Raw genomic sequence first — 22,823 nt, forward strand, 5'->3', positions numbered from 1 at the left:
AAAAATTCCTGAGCTCCATTTGTAGCTCTGCAAGACCTCATCACAGATACTGCGCATACTCTCCTCACTGACTGATTCATTGCAGAGGTAAATTTGCATCATGGGACATTTGCCGTGGTAAGAAAGCCGATCTTTTGGGGCCATCAAGGGGAGTACCTGTCACCCGAATTCCGGTTCCCAAAGTCTGTGGTGCCATTCTAGGGGAATGCAGCAGAACTTTGAAATATCAAACATTTTCCGAGAACAAGAAATCTGAAAAAAGACTGGTTCAGAAATGTTTCCTTTTTTCATGTCAATGTCTTGCTAAGAAGACATATTAAAATGCCAGCATTGCTTGCAGCATGGAAAGTCTGCCCTCACAGAGCACATTTCCCTGTAATTCTTCCTGAACATGGTGCGGTCCTGACGGCGCTTAGAACTCCTTACTTCTTGCAGAGACATAACCATAGCATGGTGTGTGCTATGTCTAACCTGCTGTGTTCAGGTTGAAGAAAAAACTCTCTTTTATAGCAGAATGGCTTAAATGTGAGAATGTTATGCACTTGTTTGGTAAACCTGTAGTTAGTGGGCTTCACTTGGAAAGGAAGGATTTGCATTGTTTGATGATCTTGGCTAACATGCAGATGGTGGCACTTCGAGTGGGTACCCACTTGGATGACAGTGTAACAGTTCAGGCTTTAATTTGTTTCAGTGAAACTGTGGCCAGAGGACTCTTCGTAATATTTGTGTGAACATATATATGGATATCATTCCTGGAATAGCAGAGTATTATTTCTGTTGACAGCTATTGCTTGATGTGAGACCATATAGCATATATCTCATACAACTTTTACTACATGTCTGAATCTTTATTTGCTTAGCTTGACTCATTGCATGATTGGGCTTTGCCATTGGTCACTAAATATGTAGCCAGTACAAATGTTATGAAATAAAATTACTTTTTTTCTATGCTAGTAAGTGTTACAGAAATATAAAGCAATTCTTCTCTTGTTATTTTTACATTCTTCATAGAGGCTTCTTAAGACTGGAATAATAATAAAAAAAAAGTATTGTCATTTAACTCTTTACTGTTGCTTTAAGAGTAATGAAGTATCAGCTAATTGTAAAATCCTAGCAAATAAAATGGAAATACCACAGTAGACTAATTAGGATTTGCACGAAATTCTGTAGGTTTATATATTAGTCAACAGACATTTTAGAAACTCTGATCCCTTATAGCATGCTTCTTCATTAGTCTTTTTAGCTTACTATAGTTCCATATAAATTTGGAACATAATATCAGTCTTCCTGTAGCTAATTTAATACACATGAGTGTGCACCAACTTGTGCAGTCTAGCAGATCAAGTATCTGCCTCGTAGCACAGATGCAGTGAAATGAAATCCAGCAAATATTTTCTTCTGATTAAAATACCTTAATCAAAAAGTCTAGTCAGAGTTGTCATTAAGGCAAGTACAGATTGATCAGTTTTTATGACTTTTCTGTCTGTCTGAGCTGTGGCTTGTTCAGATTGTGTAAGCAATGGAGGAAGATGTTGTCCCGAAGACATCTTCCCTTCTCTGTTGCCTGCGGCTGGTGCAGCCCCAGGTGAGATCACAGCAGTCTGAGGGATGCTGTAAATACTGATGGAGGAGGAATGGTCACCCAAGGACCATTCGGCCAAGAGGACTGCAGCATGCTCTGACCTCTCATCTCCACCTCCATAAGTGAGCCAAAAGGCTGAGTCATCTTGCTTGAAAGGTAATGCATTTCCCAAAGGTCTCCCTTAAGGACTTCTTTGTTCACTGTGGCTTTCAGTGTGTATTTGTAAATTTAAGGTTGTCTGACAATGCTGGTCTTATTTGTAAGCCTGTGTTGGCAAACGTGTGCATTTAAATACCCGTAAGTCAGACACTCACTCAGCCAGGTAATGAGCTTATCTTCGTTTCATTCACTGCAGCAATGGTGATAAAAGCAGTTAAGTATTGGTTTGTGGGAATCTGCCCTCCACAACCTTATCTTCTTTAATATTAACTATGCATTTTAAAGTTATTGTGTGATGCTGACATTTTGAGAAGTTTCAGTACTGATATGGTCTAAGAGTTTTTGCATTGTTTTATATTGTCTTCTCAGAAATTTTTCTTCATTTTACAGCCTTCTAATTCAAATATTTTGTGCCAGTTCTTCTGGTGGATATTTTTATATTGTAGTGTTGCCTAGAGTTATATATTCTAGTGCTGTCTGGGGTTATTAAATAGTATTTTGTCTTCTGGACATCCTATTCTTCCCGCAGGTGCCAATTTGAAATTGCCAAGGGAGGGATTATAAAAACCATTAGAAATGAATTTCGACACCAGTAGTTTGGATGTGAATATTACCTTTTTCCTGCTGAAGTGCAAAAGTTTAGTTGATTACTTATTTTAAAAAATAGTATGTCTTTATTTTTATCAGTTGTGTATGTTGCAAATCAAAGGCAATCTATTTCTGATAGACTTCATAACTGAAGATGTTTTAACTGTTGATTTTCAAGTGCATTTTGTTTCTTCTTAAGCTGTATACTGGGTCATATATTTCTCTGCTGTGGCTCTTTTACTTCTCCTGTATAATCAGATCCTGGGGTCTGGCCTGTCTCTTTTTGGCACAGTTCAGTATAGAGACAGAGTGGTTCTTCTGTCTTTAGCTTATATTCAACTCTCTGGGTCCAAAAGGATCTCCATGACAGCTGGAATTCAGCTAATGAGAGAAAGTCTTTTTCTCCATTTCCCATTTTGCACTCCCTCTGCTACTGTGGGAGACCTAGCTGGTCTGGACCACATAAAATTCTATTATATATTAAAAAAAAGATCTCCAGTGGCCAAGTAATTCTACATTAGACTGCTTTGCATCTGGTCCACCAGGTCCAAGCTGTACCTGTATTTGAATATGGAGTAATTTATTGGAAAGAATGAAACTCATTAAGGAAGGGTAAGTGAACAAATCAGAATAAACAAAGATTTCAGATTTTCAGATGAAAGTGTCAAATTTCTGATATCAAGATTGTTGTCTTTGCCTTGTCACAACTTAAAACCTTCAAATTTGGCCACTGCAGTGATTATCAGTGAACTAAGCCTCGTCCCACCAAAATCAACTGAAATTTTCCAGACTGAGATTTGACGTATTGACAAAGAATACATAGCATCAAATTTACTGTGTTTTAGTAAAAGTATGTGATATTTGTACATATGTAAAGTTTGTGTTCCACATTACACACTGGTGGGTTTTGCTGCACATCTGTAAGAACTCCCAGAGCTTCTTGGCCCCTGAAATCAGCTCGGGACACGTGCTGAAATTGCCTCTTTATCTTGAGCAGCAATAGCAAGGAGGACTCACTGTGCATTAGCACCCAACGTCCTGAGCTCTCGCTAGCCTCTTCTGACCACTTTTGCAAGGTCACAAGCAGGGTAGCACAGACCACACTGACATTCTTGCCAGTACAGTGCTACTGCTCCAGCATGCCCAGCTAAAGTTATCCCTTGTTGCCTCTGCTTTAACGAATGGGGCAATGTGGTGTTTGAGGCATGAGTCCACAGAGGTCCAGCACATTTGTTTTGCATGGGAGGTGCTGGGTGTGTGTCGCAGAGTGTGGCAGAAGCCAGCGGTGAGACGGTGTGTCTGTACGGGCCCTGGGCTCAGGCAGGCGCCCCTGCTAAGGCACACCCCTGGGGCATCCTGACTTCTTGCTACAGAGGCAACTGGCTGACTAATTGGAGGGTCTGCGGGGCAATAAGGATGCTGTGCTTGCAATACATGTGCGGGGACTGCCTGTGTGAGGCTTGCTCGCAGAGAGTGCAATTTAACATATCTCAAAGCAGCAAGGTCAAAGCTATTTTGGCATGTCAACTTGTGCTGCGGCTGCACTTCTGACTGCAGTGCAGCTAGTGCCTGGGAGAGTCCCATGCAGTGTCATAATCTCTAGATCACCTAACAGGAGGTTTAATAAAGATGAGCTAACCACTGCTACTGATAAGCAGAGTTCAGAAAATTTAAACCTGCTGATAGGTCAGTGTACTTGTGACCATTTGTCTTTTAACTTGAGTTAACTTTGTGAGAATCCTGAGAGACTATCAGGGTCCCAAACACGACTTTGCTCTCACTTATACAGAGCTTTGCTCCCTGCGTTGCCCTAACTTACAGCTGACACAAAGTCCTCTGGCTGTCCTTACCTCGATGGGTACCCACTGGGTGCAGTAGTGGTTGGATTATAAATGTTTCTTCCTAAAGAGGCAGAATCTTCTTTCAGTTCCCTGAAGGTGGCACGACTTTCTCATGCACACATATTCACTTGGACTATAGATGGGAAACCAGACAATGAAAGAGAAGGTCCAGAAAACAGCATCTGTCCTTTCTTACATCCCAAGTGGCAATACCTTTTCCTCATGCCTAGCTACACCATTGTGTCTTTGGAGACCGATTACCTGCAAAGCCAGTTCAAATGTGGACCCTTTCTATTCCTCTCATTCCATTCAGAAGGCATTAAGTCCAAAACCTAGTTTTCTGAATCCACCTTGTGTGATAGTACTGCTGTCATGTGGATTGATCATAAAACACATTCCTCAAAGATGGAAAGTGAATGGTAGAGTTAGAATGGGGGCTGTGTATGACACTTGCTTTTCTTTGTAAAAAAACAGCTCTCCAGAACATGTGTCATTGCTAAATTTCCTTTGAATTTTTTTTTTTTTTTTGGTAACACTAAGAACAGTTTTTATCATATAGAACTCAGTGATGCCACTTTCTGCTGAATTTTCAGAAAAAATGCAACTCTCATCACATACTCTAGCATTGCAGGTAGTATATTAAAAGGTGTGCATTTTTAGAAAAGTTCTTCATTTTTTTATCTTTATTATGTAGGAGTGATTACTGAATCTCTAGCTATGTTTCCTCATGAAACTCTGCAGCTGCCCTCAGAATCCGCTTCTCAAAACCCTGAAACCATACTGAAGACTTCAGGGTGAATCTTTACTAATCCTAATGAATTTTTTAAGTTTTGCACTTTTTGCTAAATCGCTTTCTCCGGGGAAGTTTATCCCTAAGGCCCAAATTACTTCAAAAAAGTGCATTTGCACCCTTCTTCTGAATGCATCCTGGAGAGGATTCTCCTAGATTGAACTACAGTCAGAGGTCTTCACATACCACATACTCATTTCAGATGACATGTGACCACTGAGCTATGTTTGGGGAACAGAGGGCCAGCATTCTTGTTAAGTGCTCTTAATGCACCAGACTATGTGTTGCAGCTGCCTCAGCTGTTCTGCAAGCGCATGGGGGCTGTGCTAGCCTGTCACTGGAGGATCACAAAGTTATCCACGCTTTGGCTAGTGTAAATGGAATGGTTGGTCTTACCATTATAAAATGTGTTATGTTGATCCCTGGAGATATTTGTTCATGTCATAAGTCAAAACATATAAATGGATCCTTCAACTTGAAGATGTGGACCAAGCAAGAGCATGTCCAGCCCTGGATAAAGGGAGTGCAATAGTGTCTTAAATCAACTTTTCCCTCCATCTATGCCGTGCTTCTGAGCTGGACTGTGCCAATATTATGCAAATAGAAAAAAAAAAAACCCTCCTTTCTTGATTGTGCTATGAGAAAAATCATTACTGTTTTTAAATGGGAAAGCAAATGAATAGATTTTTCAGTCTTTCTCTTTGTTTCCCTCCAACATACCCTGCCTTAGCACAGGGAGCTTATCATAAGCTAAAAGGAAATATATTTTAGGAAGCCTTTAATTAAAATCCTGGCAGCACATCATTGTCACACCTTCTTTCTCCAGCTCAATTCAAAAAGATTTCTTGCATTCATATGAATTTTTCTGGACAGTGACTACTTTTTGCCATGGTAGATAAAGCTCTTGCAGAAGCAAACTCATGATGTTGGAGCCTTTTTTGGATGTCAGATTTGCCTGGTTGCCCCCTGAGATGAAAAGACACATTTCCATTTAGAGTGGAACAGAGAGACTAACAGGCTTCTGAACTGTTGTTAAGTGAGAGGCAAAGAGTTTGGAAGAAGAGTAGGTGGTATGAGTTTGCAGTTTTGTATTTCTGCCCTTTTTTGACTCAGAAAGGTGTAACTCAAGCAGCAATGGCACTTTAGATTTGGGATTTTTTGACTTTTGGTTTGTTTATTTTAATGAAAGCCACTGAGGGGCAGCAGATAAGAACTGATCTCATTGTTAAAACATAAAAAAATTCTATTATTGTTTTTCTTTAAAGTTGCAGATGCGGTGTAGTGTTATCTTGCACATTGAGCTAATCTTCAGGATGAGGAAATCACCCTTCCTAAAGAAGACAAACCAGATAGCACGCTAATGCTAAGGATGATTAAATATTTGCCGCGGAGGCAGATAATGCTTTGCAGCAAAACATTTCTGAAGCCTGTAGATTCATATGTGTATTTTCATAGCCCTCTGTTCCTTCAGGCAGAGAGGCACTTGCTCTTTATGTAAACAGCATACTGTATTTTATTAACTTCCGGTTCATGTCATTATGTAATTTACCTTCTAATCTGACATGAGGAAATCGGTGCTTCTGGAGCGCATATGGCTCCCACTAGAATGGAATATTGCCACTTTACGGGGCTGCTTTGAAGTGTTTCTGCGTCACTGATATTTCAGTAGTTTCACGGGACATTTACGTTTTCTTGCTTAAATCCTGGGAGCCTCTTAAGCTTTAAGCAGACCCTGAGCAGTTAGATGAGAATGGGAATAATCTCTTATACCACAAATTGACTTCCCTCTTTGTAGCCCTAGACACTGTTTCCAGCTGCTTTCAGTCTTTTGAATCCTTGAAAGCTTTCCTGATCCTCATGTAGGCAGCCTTTATGTGCTATACCTCCCTCCCCTCTCTCCTGATTGGCGACGCTATTTCATGGCCTAATTCAGCCAACTGCTGCATCCCTGCGCTCTGATTTGAAATAGGAGCTCGGCGGACAGTTGCCTCCCTACTCCTGACTTTTAATAGGCTGGGAAGGAAGGCTGAGAAACTTGACATTGTCTTAGGAAGAGTCCTCCCCACCCGGCGAAGGATAAAAGGAAAAACAAGACAGGGGAAAAACTTGCTTGCCCTGGGAAACTTGATGGATATTCGCCCTGCCAATAGCCCCGTGGCGCGAGCCTGAACGCAGCCCCTTCCCGGCTGGATGGATAATGGGAGTCCAAACATGAGGCAGGTAAGGGCCGTGCTGCAAAGCCCGCAGCGGTTTCCGAGGGGCAGGAGGAGGCGGAGAGCCTGCTGTGGGCTGCAGTGTTCCCTTTGTCGGTCTGGCTAGCACTGGCAGAAACCTTTGCAGAGTTGTGGTCCCCCGCCTTTTGTTTTTTTTTTTTTTTTTCCACAGCTTGATGAAAAGTAAGTTTCAGGGAAAAAAAGAAAATTAAGTGATTAAAGGGTTTCTGCTTTCAGCTTGATCTTGCCAGTCATGAGCCATGTCAGGCAGGTCATTCTGTGTTTCAGTTTTATGCAGGGCATGAAAGCTGCTCATGAGATATGTAAATAAATTCCATTTTGCCATGGCTTAAATGTATTGTGTAGACTGTCTCGCAGCCGCGTTTGTGACATGTAAAAGGAAAGAACTTGCAGTGTTACGAGCCTAAATATGCCAATAATTCAGCCCAGGGATAAATTATTGAACAGCTCTGCATGACTTCCTTGCCTGCCAGTACTTTAATCTTGTGATTGTTTTAAAATGTAGTAGTTTCAAGCTCTCTTACAGCTTCACGAAAGTACTTTAAGATGTGTTTTCTAGGGATTTTTTCCGAAGATTATTCAAATGAGATTTTTTTTAAAGACTTCTATTCACCTGAAGAGACAAAAGCAGCTCTTATTCTCATTCTCATAGTTAAAAGGCACAGTGGCAAAATGTTTTCAACTCTCACTCTTCATAGTTTTACAACAAAAACGTCCAGTTAGAAGAGCCTTGTGGGAGCAAGAAAAACTGTCTGAGCTGTGCCTGAAGACTGAATCCGAGATCTGTCCCACTTTATAAAAAGCCTCCTTGCCAGTCAGCTGCAGAATCTTACAATCAGTATGTTATTTTCTAGGTAGGCAGTGAGTAAATACGAGGAAATGAGAGAAGTCTTCTAGGTTCTTTTGTGCGGGGGTGTTATTCATGCAGCTGTCTGTGGGACTTTTATAGTACGTGGCCAGGGAGTACATGTGTGAGGACTTTGCACCTGTAGTGCAAATGCAGCATTTGTTTTTCGCTCTCTTTCTGAAACCATTGTGGGAAATCTTAGTTTCCTTGCACCATTTTCCTCTAAGTTAGGGGAGGTGGGGAAGGGAGGAGAAAGAATACAGGTGATGGGAGGAAGAATGGCATTTCTTTTTCCCATTAGCCAAAAAGAATACTTATGTTATTTTTTTAGGGACAGAGGACTTAGCGTCACTGTTAACCAAAATGAAGGGCATTTTATATGCTGCTTAGCTCAGATTGGTCAGTCTGATGCACGTAGTCATCATAAATCATTATCACCACAAGAGGGTACTTTGGCACAGGGGGTTGTGAAAAGGAATTAGAAAAAAGTAGAAATGTTAGAGAGTGGCAATAATAAAAAAAGTAAAATATTCTGTGAAACATGCACATTACTTTCCTGAGATATTTCTACCTAAAGCATAAGGTTTTATGTGTCAGGAAGATTCAGAGGTGGTGGGTTAAAAGAGTAGAGCAAAGAGTAAGTCAGGAAGGTGAGCAGAAAAAGTTAGCAGGCACACGTGAACTCCCTCCCCCCTCCGAAGAGGAGGCGAGAGGGAGAACGAGGCATTCCAGCCTAAAAAGAGGCGCAGGCACAGGCACAGGCGCAGGCAGGCTCATTCTTGCAGGGACCGGCACGTTGCGGTAGGTGTCTGCCGTCTTTCGTTTCCTCCGCAGGAGCAATGCGAGGGGGTAATTGCCTTCCTGACGCCAGGATGAGTGCGCTCGCCTCCTGCACTCCATCCTGCCGCAGTTGCCCCTCGCAGGGAGGTGCGAGGGGAGCCAGCTGAAGAGCTGCCAGAGTTTGTTTAAACACCTGCCCGTGAGTGTGGTTTCTCTCACTGTGCCAAGTGAGCAATTAAGAAGTATTTCGCGGGGTTTGGTTGTTTTCTGCGCAAAGATATTTTCAGTTTGGCAGCCTATGTACACTGCTAGGGCCGGTGGAGCAAAATTCAGGGAGCTGGTAGGCAGAGGCGGAGAGAAACGCTGGTTTGCCTTGGCCCCCGACAGCTTGCTTCATCTTTTAGGGGGAAATCAAGATTGTGATGAGCTACCGGCTAACCATGCAAAATGTTTAGAAAAACCGCTGCAGCAGACACTTAGGAGCAGGAATGTCCTATACCGTGGGAGCCCTTACTCCTGCTTCCAGTTTGAAATTGTTATGGGAAAAATGAATATGCTTAAGAAGGCAACTTTTCTATCTGTCAGCTTATTTGCTGCACTCCTATTCAGTGTGGCAGAGAGCTGTTTTCACCTGCTCTCCCCCCTGGTCCAGCAATCCTCATTCTCCACAGCCCCCCTCAGCCCACCCATACCATTGCCTTTCTGGGTGCTCCCTGCTCCATAGGCCTGCTGGCCCCAACACCTTGAGGGGCAGGGGGGCTCCTTCCCCTTGCCAGGCTCTGCTTCCACCTTGCAATGCTCTTGGGCAGAGCCACAGCTTAATTTGGGGTTGCAGAGTTAACTGTCAAACAGCTGGTGTATTAGCACTGCAATGAATCCGCATGTTGTACTGATGGCCCAAAGGCTGTCCACAGACACTGAACAACAGCACGTAGCATCCGACCAGACAAATGCACTGGCTTCCCTAATAGAAGTGCAGGAATTATGGTAGAAATGTAATATGCAGCCTGTTGAGCTGAAAAGATTCAGCCTACTTTACTGCTGTGCCAAGCCAGTGGTCTCTGTGAACTGAGGTAACAGGGTTGGTGATATGGGATGTTGTGTTGAGATTTGCAGATAAGACAGGTATAAAGAAGCAGTCATTTTCAGGAAGTAATTTAAAACCTCAGGAGGAGCTGTTTCTGTGCTGTCTGATATAACAATAACCTCACATAGACGCTTCAGTAACCAAAATGGGACAGTTCTCATCCTTTTGCTGCGCATGTAACATCTTGGAAAGTATGCTGGACCCTGTGTAACTGTGAAAGTTCTAGCATCCGCAGGAAAATACACCCATTTTGGTGTGCAAGGGTGCTATAACCATTTTAAGGCTAGTGCTAGGAAGCAAAGGTGCACTTTTTTAAAGGTATCTAACATGGCTGCAAGACAAAAGGCCCAAGCAATTTAACAACGGAAATTCCTTTGCAGGTAACACATTTTCTGCTTTGCAGACTACTACTTTGCCCAGTTTGTTGCGTAAAAAGGAAATTGATAGGTAAGGAAATCTGCAAGTGATAGAAACTTCTGTGTTAGAGCCACGGTCTGCCCGGCCCTTATGGCTGGACGCAGTTTGCGTGACTGGATTCTTGGAGTTGACTGTAGAACTGGAGAGGGCACTGTGGGCTCTGTTTTAAGTTCCCTAAACCTACTTCACAGAAAATGAAATGTTTGAAGAATTTTAAATACTTTATTTTCCCTCACTTTCGCCCACAACAAATCTCTGAAGTGCAGCTCTTGGGATTGTCATGACAACAAATGCAACTCCTCATTTTGGCCTCTTCCTATATAAGTCCCGTTGACTTTGATCAGGGCAGAATTGAGCTCTTCATCACATAAAGAGGTCCAGCAAAATGCTTGCTAACTGACAGGCCACCTAAGAAATGAAAAACTGTGTTTCTAAGGCACATGAAGCCATTACAATTATTTATCATGGGTGCAGTCATATAGCTTTTAGTGTGTATATACTTCACAAAGTGAGTAAATGCTGCATACAATTTTAGTGAATAGCAGATGCAAAACTCAAAATCATCCTTTCCTACAGATGTTTAGCTCCTCCGTATGTGTTTCTTATTTCCTGTTTTCTTTTGCATACCTTTAAATATTCTTAATATATCCCTCAGCTGTATTCTTATCCTGAAGTGTTGCAATCCTTAGTCTTCCTTCAGCAAATTGTCTAAAGTTCCTCCTGCGACTTTTTGTTGTTTGTTTGGTCTGTAAGGGGAGAGTGAGCATCTTAGAGAATGCTGCTTTCTGTGTACCATACAGAATAAAGAAAACAAGTGTACAGAGTCCACAGGCTGGGAGTGTATCAGTTAATTAGTGGCTGGACATTGCTCCGTAGGAAGCCTGGCGAGGTTTTTGTGCGTGTGTGTATGTGTGTTGTCTGCTTCCTTTGATCACTTGTGTGGTAAATAGACATGCAGTGTAGCTATGGCAACATGTGCTGTAGGTTGGTGGGAACAGAGGGGACGGGATCGCTGGACAAAGGGTAGTTTGTTAGAATGGTTGGTTCTGATTAGAAAAAGGTGGCACCAATCAGGGCATTTAAAAACATAAGTTTTGCACAACACAAATGTATGTTATCGGCTTGAAAGTAACGTTTGTTTCTGTAGCCTTGAAAGAGCAGATCATACGGAAGATTGGGGAAGAAGGGGGAGGGATAATAAAAAGCAGAACCCAGACCCCCTTACACTTTTGAATATAAAAATGTTCACGCTGGATGTGCTTTTTCTGGTTTTGCTGCAGAGTGTATGTATTTTGCAAGAATGCATGTGTGTGGAGCAAAATACCACAGTATTGCTATGGATAATTGTGTTTTAAAAATAAGGATTTAAAGATGTAATTATGATACTCTGAGGTTCTGCATTACAACTGATCCATTGGCTTCTGCTAATATCTAAAAATGCTATGTATGGCGTGTGATCAAAAGATACTGTACCTATTTCAGTAAGGTACCTGTAGAGGTCAGACTTGAAGTTCTCAAAATCTTTGCATATCTCTGATAGAATTTCAACTCAAAGCTAAAGCTATAAAAATACAAAACCAGGCATAGCCACTTTCCTCATTAACTTTATGTGGAATACTCTTAAAATAATGTTGGTTTATCAGTATTGGGTTATTAAATAACACTGTATTCTGCCTTGATGGCCACTTGGAAAAAATAAAAGTTGAGCTTTCTCTCACATCTTGAGCAGGGCCAAACCTAAGCCTAGTGTCTGAATTAGATGTGCATCTCGCTTTCCTGATCCCCACCAGGCCTCCTACCTCCGATGAAGTCTGCCTCTAGCTCTCCCCCTCCCCGAGCACCCGTGCCCTCGCTGTGCAGGCGGCCGACTTCCCATCCCGACCTTGTTGCAGGGCTTTCCCGGGCCGCGGAGGGCAGGGGAGGGAGCGGGGAAGCAGGCAGTGACACACAAAGCTTCAAGAGCTTTTGAGCTTGGCAAAAAGTTGTCAGAGCTCAGAGTCCCTCCGCAGAGTAGCGCCAGAGGTAAGGGGTCCGCCGGAGGCTGGTGTTGAGAAAAAGGAGCCGTGGGGGATGAGGAGCTCTTGGGAGTTGCACTGAAGCTCAGTAAATGGAAAGATGGGGAAACAAGCAGCTTTGGTTGAGACGAGAAGGGTGAAGACTGAGCTAAGAGGAGGAAGCAGGCATGTATTCGCATACAAATACGTGAATAGCCTTTCAAATGGGCTTTATTAGAGTTTGTTTGAATGGGATTTCTGGCTTCTTAAGGTGCTCCGTTCTCTAGCCTAGTTGTGGGTTCAAAGTTTTTTATTGCAGGCGTGCAGTTTAGAACTCGTAATGCTTTAGCAAGCTGTCAAGAGTTACTGTATATCCCTGAGACCCTAGCTTACAGCACAGACTCTGCCCTGTATGAGAATTGAGAAAGGCACTGAAAGATAGGAAGCTGATTTTGATCTCGTTTCTGTACAATAAAAATAGCTCTTAATTCTTTAAAATAATTCTTCCCATGTCACTTCATGGTTGTTTAGCATTATTATTTATATCATCCCACAGGGACATGAGAGAAAAAAAAGCTGGCAAATAGGCCGTGTTTGTTTGGCCCTGAAGTATGATAAAACTTTTCTGGTTACATAAGCGTTGAGACAGCTGGGTGTAAGAACAATTTTAAGATAGTAAAATGCATAGAAGAAAGTTCAGTCTTTTACTCCTGGCTTAGCGGGACAGCGCATGACAAGATCCATGGGGCCAAGACTATTTTCCGTTGTAGTGTGACAGACTGTTGTGAAAACATTTGTGGAGAGATACATCGTGGCTGGAGATAGGTGATGCCCTGAGGCAGCCACTCCGCAACGTGGGGTGGGAGGCTGCCACGTCCGCGTTCCCGGCGCGGTGCTTCCTGCAGGGCCACCGCACCAGCCATAGGAGATGGGTGCCACTGAAACAGCTGGAGAGGGTGCTGCAGGGCCGGAGGAAGTCTGCAATTTCAGAAAGGCTGAAATCCCTGCCCAGCACCTGCTTTATGTGCCAGGCAGGTGCCCATGACTAGTGGCATTAACTTGGCTCTTTGGGTCTGCAGATATTTAATTACTGAACAGCCGCAGCAGGGGATGCTGAGAGATGCCCCCACCGGGGTGGTGGTAGGTTGGGCTCTTCCACGAGGTCAGAGAGCCGATGCACGACTGCAACTTTTAGTCAGATGAAGCAAGAGCTTGCTCAGGTGAGCCTCCTAACAACCTCTAGGATCTCCCTTTCTGATTTTGTATTAGAAATTTTATTCCAAGCATTAGCTGAGGCTGCTGCGTTCCTCCAAAAAAATACTGAGAAATCACTATTTTAAGGCAAAATGATTCTCACAAAAAATTATCTTCTGTTTTCAGTGTTTTTCTCCATATGGAGACAGGATCCCTCTTCTTTCTTTCTTCACGAGAAGTAATCAGAGTAATCGCAGACATAAAAAAGGGAAAAATAAACAACAGACAAACAGTGCATATTTACATATATATTTGGAATTGGAGTTGCTAAATCCAGCCACTTTCTCATAAGAATGGCCAGCCTCTCAGTTTCAAGGTATTCTTAGTCACTAAGCAATATCCAGAAGTACTGGAGTGGATTTTAACATTGAAATGTTGTTGGTTTTTTTCTTAAGGACCTTGCCCTTATTGCAAAATCTGTATTATCATCAGGGATGATTTAAACTCTATCGACAACTTCTGCTTTCTGATTGTGTTGGACCACAAAGGTTTGCCTTTGTCTGCTAGTCCTCAGCTTCTCCTCCTCCTCCTCCCAGCCTTTTGGTCTTTGGTCCCTCCTCAGCTCTGGAGGCAGAGATACAGATGAACGTGGCTCTTGTCTTCTCTACTTCAGCATCTGTAGGAGTTGTGAGAGATTATAATTGGGAACCTACACATTTCTGTTTATATTCTCACTGAAAAATACAACGTGCTGTAAATCTGATGTGCGGGGGACCAACAAGAGTATAGAAAGGGAGGGCTGCCCAGAGCAAGGAAGAAGGTTGTCTCTTTCAGAGCACTGCCAATGGATCAAGGGCTTGGGCAGCAGCGCATGATAGCCCCATGTAGAGGGAATCTCTCCATATGATACTCAGGAAAACATATATACCTGTGTTCTGCCTTGTTAAGTAGTATTAAAATTAGCATATACTTTGCTAGCTGACAGATGTAGCTGTGCAGCCATTTTTTTAGACAAATAATGTGCAATTTATGGAGCTCAGATTTTAACCTGCATGTGAAGGTGCCTTATTGCACCAGCCTTAATAGCACCTATTGAAAGGAGTGATTGTAAGGAGTTAATAACTTCATTTCTACTGGATAACCTCAAAAGTACACTTTAGGCAAATATTTCAAACTGGGAGTTAAGCAGTTCAAAAGTGCACCTTGTTTTGGTCTAATTAACACAACATGGTGATAAGACTTTAAAGCAGAGTGACAACACTATACATTGATAACAGGGGACATTAATGCCTGCAGACACAGTCTACATTGTAAAAATCTGAAAAAAAGGCTTATTATGTTAGATAGGTCAATGTGATTTGACCTAGTTTTGCTTTGCTGCTTGGAAATTATGTCAGTATTAGTTATGTCATCTCCTTGGATGAGCAATTTAACATCCTTTTTACATTGCACTGTTGTCCTAATATTTTATATATATTTACTTACTCTCTAAAAGGATCCTTCAGGCTAATTCTGAGATCTGGGAAAAAATGATACAAAGCAAAACTCCCTGAAAATGGCTTCTCTCTTATATATGTCCTCTGTGCAATAAAGAGGAGTGATTTTAATCACAGCAAAAGCATATCTGCAAATTTTGAAAAGTGCCTTGTACCTCTGATATTCTCTTGTAGAGCTCATTAAAGTTCATGAATAAAGAATGACTATGCTAACTCACGTAACCATGTGTAGTTTTCATAGGAAAGGCATGTTTTTCATTGCTGGAAAATAGCGTTGTTGCCTTTATGTGGATCCGTATGTAAAGTTGAATAGATTAAAGGAATCATGCCACATATTTTCTTTGTGAAATGTATGGTCTCATATGAAGTCAACTGTATCTCCCTCAGAAAAGTGTGGCTTTTTTTTTTTTTTTGGTAGTCTTGAACAAAATCACCAGGATTTTCCTACATATTTATGTTTACACTTTTTTTTCCCTCTCTCTTACCATCTGGACTTGAAAGGCAAGACTTTGTGTTTTCCAGAATTCAAATTGTGGTACATCAGGGATCAGCCAGAGTATTAAATGCTACTGCTCTTTGCTCTAATGGAAGAATAATCTGTTGCTGTTATAGCCAATTACAATATTTTAGTAAGTCCTAGAAACGAAAAAGTATGTCTGTTCCTTAGCTTTACCTTTACACCTACAGCTCTGTCCCTACTTTGCAGCACCTCTGCAAGGTGTTGTAAGGCTGCAGCTTTTGTTTCTTAGAGTTGCCTGATCCAGAATGGGCAACTCTGAAACCTCGTTTTTCCTCTGCTGAAGTCAGAGGGAGCGGGGAGGTAGGGAGGATTTCACCTGTCAAAACACTGTGTGGCTGTAGTTACACAAGAAGTACCTTTGTAGTCAACAGGGCTAGGGATGTGAAGAAATTTGCACCCTTGGACAAAGCCAGAGCAGATTAGACTGTAGTGTTAGAGCAAAACTAGACTTCTTTTCCTGAATTCTTTATGATTTTTATTTTGATGCATCTTTTCTTGAATAATAAGAAATTTGTTCGTTTGGTTTAAGCGTGATCTTGTTCCTTGTAGTGTTGAGATATTTTAATGAGGTAAGAGCTGTATAATTTCCTCACTGTTTCTTCACAAATACATCTAATCTTCAAAAGGTCCCGCTTACTCAGATTTTTCAGCTCAAATAAAATTTAAAATTGTAATAGCTATCTGAAGTCTTTGAGTGTTCTTCATATGCAAATGCTCTTACATCCCTTTTTAACCAGCTTAATTGGAACAAAAGCCTGATAAGAATAAACGTTCAGAGGTGCCTCTTCTGTGCTGTAACATTTGCTCTTGATCCCTAATTAAGCCTTAGTTACTGAAGGTTAAAAAATCCTCCGATATTATAACTCTCCCTGAATGTCTTGACGGCAAAAGAAACCATCATGGGAGAAGTCTGATATTCCCTCCCACCCTCCTCCCCTTTTTAAAGAGAAATAAAGCGTAAACTGCTTATGAAAGATACAGTAATGACTGGAAATAAATATCAAATATCTCCAGAGCATTATAAGCCCAAGTAATGGATGTCTTGTGAGAGTGTGTGTGTGTGTGTGTGTGTGTGTGTTTGTACACTGATCATTTAGGACCATGATGATTCATGAGCAGATAAGAAAACTTCTTGTTACTCCTTCATGTTTACAATCTCAAGGAAATGACAAATGCAAGAAAATTCAGCACTGCTATATCTTAGTTAGCAAGACTGGGAAAGCTACTAATTTCAAAAGAAAATACCTGGTGTTTTTTACTTGCGAAACTCAGAGTAAAAAGATACTCTTCATGGAAAAGGCAATTGCGGACACTGTATGGTTAGCAAGGCTGTCCACAGATGCAGGATCATAGGAGGTTCAAGTTGGACTTGGGAGATTTTTCCGGTCCAAACTTCTCTTGAAAGTAGGGCATTGCATTATTTTATCCAGGGTCCTGCCAAACTGAGTCTGGAACATTTCCAGCAAGGGAAATCTCACCCCTTTTCTGGGCAGCTTCTTCTAATGTCTAAACTGTTCTCACAGTGAAGAATTTTTTTCTTATATCTAGAAGGAATGTCTTCCAAAGCAGCTTGTGCCCGTTGCCTCTTGTCCTGTCACTGGACATCCCTGTGAAGAGACTACCTCAATATATCTTCTCTATAGCTAATTTTTAACCATTCAAAGAGTGTGATTAGATCTTCCTTGAGCCTTCTCTTCTCTAAGCTGAGCAGTCCCAATGCCTCCAATCTGTCTTCGTATGTCAAGTTCTCTGGCCTCCTAACCATCTGGATGGCCCTCCACTGGACCCTATCCAGCTTCTCAGTGTCTCTCTCCAACTAAGCAGAGTATTTCTGGTGTGGCCTAACAAGTTCTGGGTAGAGTGGAATAATCGTATCTTTTGATTTGCTGACTGTGCTGTTGCTGATGCAGCCCAGCATACTGTTGGCCGCCTTCACTGCCAGGGCACACAGTTCACTCATGTTTGGCTCACTGCCCACCGTGACCCCCAGATCCCTTTCAGCAGAGCCGCTCCCCAGCCCCTCCATCCCCAGCCCGTACCACTGCTCGGCATTATTCTGTCCCAGGTGTAGGTCACTGCATTTATCTTTGTTAAAACGCATGTTAAGGTCATGTAGAGAAGGTTACTATACAGCCACTGGAAGAGGCTTCTTGACTGAGATAACAAAGAACCTTTTTCCCCTTTAGCTTGATACTGTTATATGATGGCACACAATGGGCTTTAGTTGTTTCTCAAGTATTTGCTGTCTTTCTGGATCAGAAGTCCTGGGGTATTTGATTATGGATCTTGTCCAATTTGTCCATTTCTATGAATTTTTCTATTGTCTGTTCCTATAAACAGAAATAGTTTTATTTTTTTAACCTCACCGGTGAGGTAGGCCTTGCCAACCTGAGGCTACCGTCCTGGCCAACATGTAAATGGCAATTTGAGCTTAACAAACAAGATGAAAACTGGTATTTTTTTTCATCTTCTCTTCCCTCACATTTACCATTGAACTGCCAGTGGAAATTTTTCTTAAATCCTAATTTTAAAAACATTTCTGAGTCTTTATGAACACTTTCTGGCTGTTGTTTGTGCCATTAGTTGATGCTAGTACAGGGGATGACTAAGCCAGCTTGCCCTTTTCAGGTACTTGAGTAGAGACAAAGGAAGGGGAAGACAAAAGAAAAAGCTGTGGCTGTTTGTTATGCCTATATAACAACAGGGAAAGCAGGTCTCCATTTTTCTTGGCAGCAGTACATTTTAAAGTACAAGGGTGCATTCCTGAGACTAGACTAGCTTACTCAGAAAACAAAGTGAAGAAGAGAGGAACAGAGAGATGCCTGGAGGGAAAAAAACTATGTAGAAGAGGAGATCAGGAGGAGCATGGAGAAAGAGGAAAGATTATCAGATCCTTTTCTTAAAATTGCATTAGGAAAGCTGATGGAGGAGCCTTTATACAGAAATTGTGAATGGAGTTTGTTTGAAAACCTTGAGGATGACAATTAAAATAGGATTTTCAGTATTACAAAATCAGAATTTGCCTTGGTAAACACAGATGCAAGGAAGAGGAACAGTTCATAAACTTGGAGAGAAATTGGAGGCAAAGGGAAGGCAACAGCCAGAGAGGCAAGGAGTTTAAAGAAAACTTCTGAAGGCTTACAAAAGTAGCAGGAGAAAAATGCTCACAAAAGCCACTTTAACTTCCCACTCTTTCTCCATTAAACTCTCTGACCTAGCTCTTCTTGAACAGACCATTCCTGACGGTACACGTGTCACATGCCACTTCGCTTTACACTATAAAGGTGTAATGGAATGGTCAAAGGTGTTTCATCTTGTAAATCCTCTAAACAACTATTCCCGTAGCAAACTTTTCTTTCTAGTGGGTTTAAAAAGGACACTGCAATATTCTGCAGTGTTGGATTTTTAACTTCTCTAAAATCAGCTAAAACATAAGGCTTGGCATACTGATCAACCTTCAAGGCTTTTGGCTTTTTTAATCTTGAGGTCTTTACATAGTGTGTGTGAATAAATTTCTGTCAAGTACTGAAACCTTGCCCATGAGGGCTAGGTATAAATAATCACTTAAGAAATCAAATGTACAGAAAACTTTGTGTGTCTTAATTTCTAAAATTTGGGAGCTGCACTTATGGTGCAGCATCAATGTAAGAAATTTTGGGAAAGGTTTTATTGTGAGGTGCTGTTTAAAAGGACTTGGTTTCAGTTGTAAGACCCATACTCTTGCTGATCTTGTAGCTGTTCCACTGCGCAAACAAGGACTCATCCCGCAGAAGTGACAGTCTGGCTTTTAGTAGACAGAAAAACAAAAAACATGTTGCTTTGTTTTGCAAATACATGAAAATGTTTACTCTCCAAAGGCTATCTTTTCCCATACAATTTTATGACTTCAGTCATATGGGAAAAGTTAGTTTGTATGACAAAGACATTTTATATTTGTATGTGTTGTCTCAGTAAAACATACTATGAAAGACATAACTTGACGCCAGTTAGAAACCTGTATGGTATGGACAGATACTATACAATGCTGTATTTCTGGCCAGGCAGAAGTCTAACCTTTAGAGTTGAAAGATGACGGACTTGATTCATTTTCCCAGCTTTGTTTCATTTGAAAGTGTTGTGCAGAGACTTATTCATTAGACATTTGAGAATACATTTTAATGTGTTAATATGCAGATAGATACTAAGCACAATTAGGACAGCATATGCACTGTAGAAAATCAAGCAAGCTGGCAAAGCTTGGGGATTTAGTCATATTCACAACAGAAGTTTACTTACTCTGTTCTGTTTCTTATGTAGGTTAAAAGGTTATCCACGTCTTCAGGTGATAATGGACAAATTATTTAATTAATAGGCGTGTTTTTGCTCCAAATCACAAGGTCAAGAATCTTTGCCTAATGTGTGGGAAAGAATGATGCTCGGAATGATTAACACCCAGAGGAAATTTCCTGGAGTTTATTTTGGCTGGCCTATAATTGATAACTCCCTTGGCTAATGAAATACCAGGCTCCACGTCAATCACCATTTGCAGAACTTAACTCTGAATAGCAGTTATTGGTCACATATGTTGGCCTGTCAACTCTCATTTCAGAGATGGGATGCAAAATGGCATATGGGTAAACTGTAGCAATTTGTTTTTTGCTTTTCCTTTTTTGCTGTTGTTGAAAGACTCAGATTTAAAAGAAAGGAAATATAGGAAGACTCTAGGTGAAAGCCTGTTTGTATGAAGTAAGAGGTTCTCCATGCCACGTGACTTTATGCTCTAGGCAGGAGTGGTTTGAGAGAGAGAGAGAGGTTAGGAGAATGGGAATAGTTGAACAAGTTTTGGTGGCTGTTGCCACTCGTGCCCTAGGGTGACAAGCAGGGGCTGCAATGATATTCATATCCAAGGTTGAATATGGATAAAAACAGTGACTTTAACATCATACCTTTGATTATTGTTGATGATACAAACTGTTGGCTAGACTTCCTTCTGTATGGAGCTGGAGGAGGAGATGTTTGCTGTGTCAGTAGAGTGTTACCTCAGATTTAGTCTAGGGTACACTTCCTGGTGTACTGTTGCTAAGGGGGTTGCAAGTACGTCAAATCCAGTTTTGGCTCCTCCGTACCAGCTAGCTGACTGTTAACCAGGAAAGGGAGTTAGACACTGATGTGCTGGAGAGCCTTTGGAAAATTCTGCTGTATCTTCATCTTATTTGGAAAATGGAGACTATAATACTGACCTTCAAAAGATGGTTTCAGGTCTACTTACAGAAAGAGCACTAAGAACTGATTTTATTGATTATTTCAGAAGTCATAGCAGTCAGTTGTCAATAACATATTCCTTTGCATAGAGTTGAAATGTATAACTTGTCTTTGGGGAATCTGATACTCTTAAAATAGCACTCTCCTTTCCAGTAATAATCAATCTTCCCTCTCTCCCCACCTCCCCCAAAAAACCCTCCAAACCAATCAACCCACTAAGACTGTTTCATGTTCAGATGACAGAGCCTCAAAGTAAGACTATGTAATTCTGTTCTGGGATGTATCTAAACTGAGTAATTATTTTGTTTGACTTGGCTATATTAAAGTATTAAATATAATATTGCACATACTATATGTAAAACAAAAATGTTTGTTTTTAATAAAAGCCAAAAAGAATTAAAATCATATTAAAATTGTTCCTTTTGACTTATTCCTTAAAACATTTCATTCAAGCTGACATACTCCAGTAAAATGTGTCTATTTTGATGAAACTGAACTTTTCAACAGGGAACTGTTCTACCAAAAAAAAAATTGATCCATTCCTGCGATCTGTGAATCAGAATGAAATACTTACTGGAATTAAAATATCTGGGGAAAGAGGAGGTGAAGAATTCACATGATTTGTTAAAATCAGCTAATTTCATTGTAAATTGTTTGTCAGACCAGATGATTTATAAAAGAGGCATTCTGAAATTTAAAATTTGAAATATTTTAGTTCTGTTAAAAAAAAGAATTTTTTGTTCTGTTATTCAAGAGGAAATGTCCAGTCATCAGAAATATCCTGACCTGAATAATAATAATAAAAAGTCTCTTTCTCTCAGAGGATTGCTGTTATATTTTAACTATTCTGGAGGAGAAAAAGGTATTATACAGTAGATAACCATCCTCAACCGAGGCTATACTAATGATCTTGCAAGCTACCTTAATGTAAATGCTGTCGGTGCCTTCTTTCCCCCTAGGCTTTTATAGCAAAATAAATAGCATGTTTATTTTTCCAGTTCTTCCTCCCTCACCACACCTCTATGCAGACAGACACACACATACCTATCTAAGAAATGAAGAAAAAAGGGCTTTAAAAGTTGCATGAGGCTTCAACAGTGGGCTATGTTCAGATATCATTCTGCGATTGTACCAAAGTAGAAACTGATGCAAAATTTAATAGTGATATGCAGATAAGAACAAGGGACTGATTCCAATCTCTAATATACTTGCTTAAATATCATTTCAGCAATGATGTTTTAGTAGTTCAGAAGGGTACAAAGAACATCCATTCTCCAAACCTTGATTACACAAGTAATGAAATGAGTCACAGTATCTCATAAAATATTTAAGGGCGATGGTATAAAAGATCAAAAGCCATAAAAGCCTCTAGAATGCCTCAGAATGAGGGAGATAAATTGCTGGTGTCCTCTCACTGGCAGGAAATTCTCTGGGAGAAAATTCCAAATGATACTAGAAGGTGGGCTATGTCCATGTTATGAAGGAATGCTCCCCCAAAATATAGTCTAAAACCTCAAATCTGACCTAGGGAATTTCTGTCCAGACTCTATATATGTTGATCGGTGTAACTTTGACCATGTAAGCAAGATGCATTGACCACATTTTCCAAATATTAAGAGCATTTCATTTCAGTGGATGAAACACTTCACAGATGCTTTACTATGCAAAAATTTATCAGTGGTTTAAATCACCATGTTAAAGATTTGGAACATGGTTGGTATTTTTTAATGTTTTGCAGGCTTATCTTTATATTTTAAATGCAAGTATACTGAGACAGGAAGCTTGGACCATAATTTAGAAAACTGGGTCAGTTCATGGCTGTGTTACAGTTTCACCTCTTCATGTGTCCATATCATAACTGAAGGGTTACTTATGTATGTATTTCTCCCTCTCCCCCAATATCCCCAGCTAAATAAAAATGGTATGAAGTAGATTCCCAGTTCTGCTTTCATGTGAGCCAGTCATCTACATACCTATTCATCTCAGGGTGAGAAGTGTATCAAATCAGTTTATTGATTATAGTGCTCTAGTATGTGTCTTTAATTCCCCCTGA

The 22,823-nt window shown here is 40.9% G+C and overlaps 1 protein-coding gene across 3 annotated transcripts in view; it reads left to right on the top strand.

Annotated features, from left to right (window-relative positions):
• Positions 1-22,823, top strand: part of MID1 (midline 1) — a 260,488-nt gene that overhangs the window by 92,100 nt on the left and 145,565 nt on the right. The window contains exon 1 of one of the 3 annotated variants that reach the window (XM_026117000.2): positions 6,911-7,180. The exons of the other annotated variants lie outside the window; for them this stretch is intronic. The gene's annotated coding sequence lies outside the window, so the exon portion shown is untranslated. Of the gene's footprint in view, positions 1-6,910; positions 7,181-22,823 lie in introns of those variants that run through there. 3 annotated transcript variants of the gene reach the window in all.

The sequence above is a fragment of the Dromaius novaehollandiae genome, chromosome 1 (genome assembly GCF_036370855.1).
Source record: "Dromaius novaehollandiae isolate bDroNov1 chromosome 1, bDroNov1.hap1, whole genome shotgun sequence".
Lineage (NCBI taxonomy): Eukaryota > Metazoa > Chordata > Aves > Casuariiformes > Dromaiidae > Dromaius > Dromaius novaehollandiae.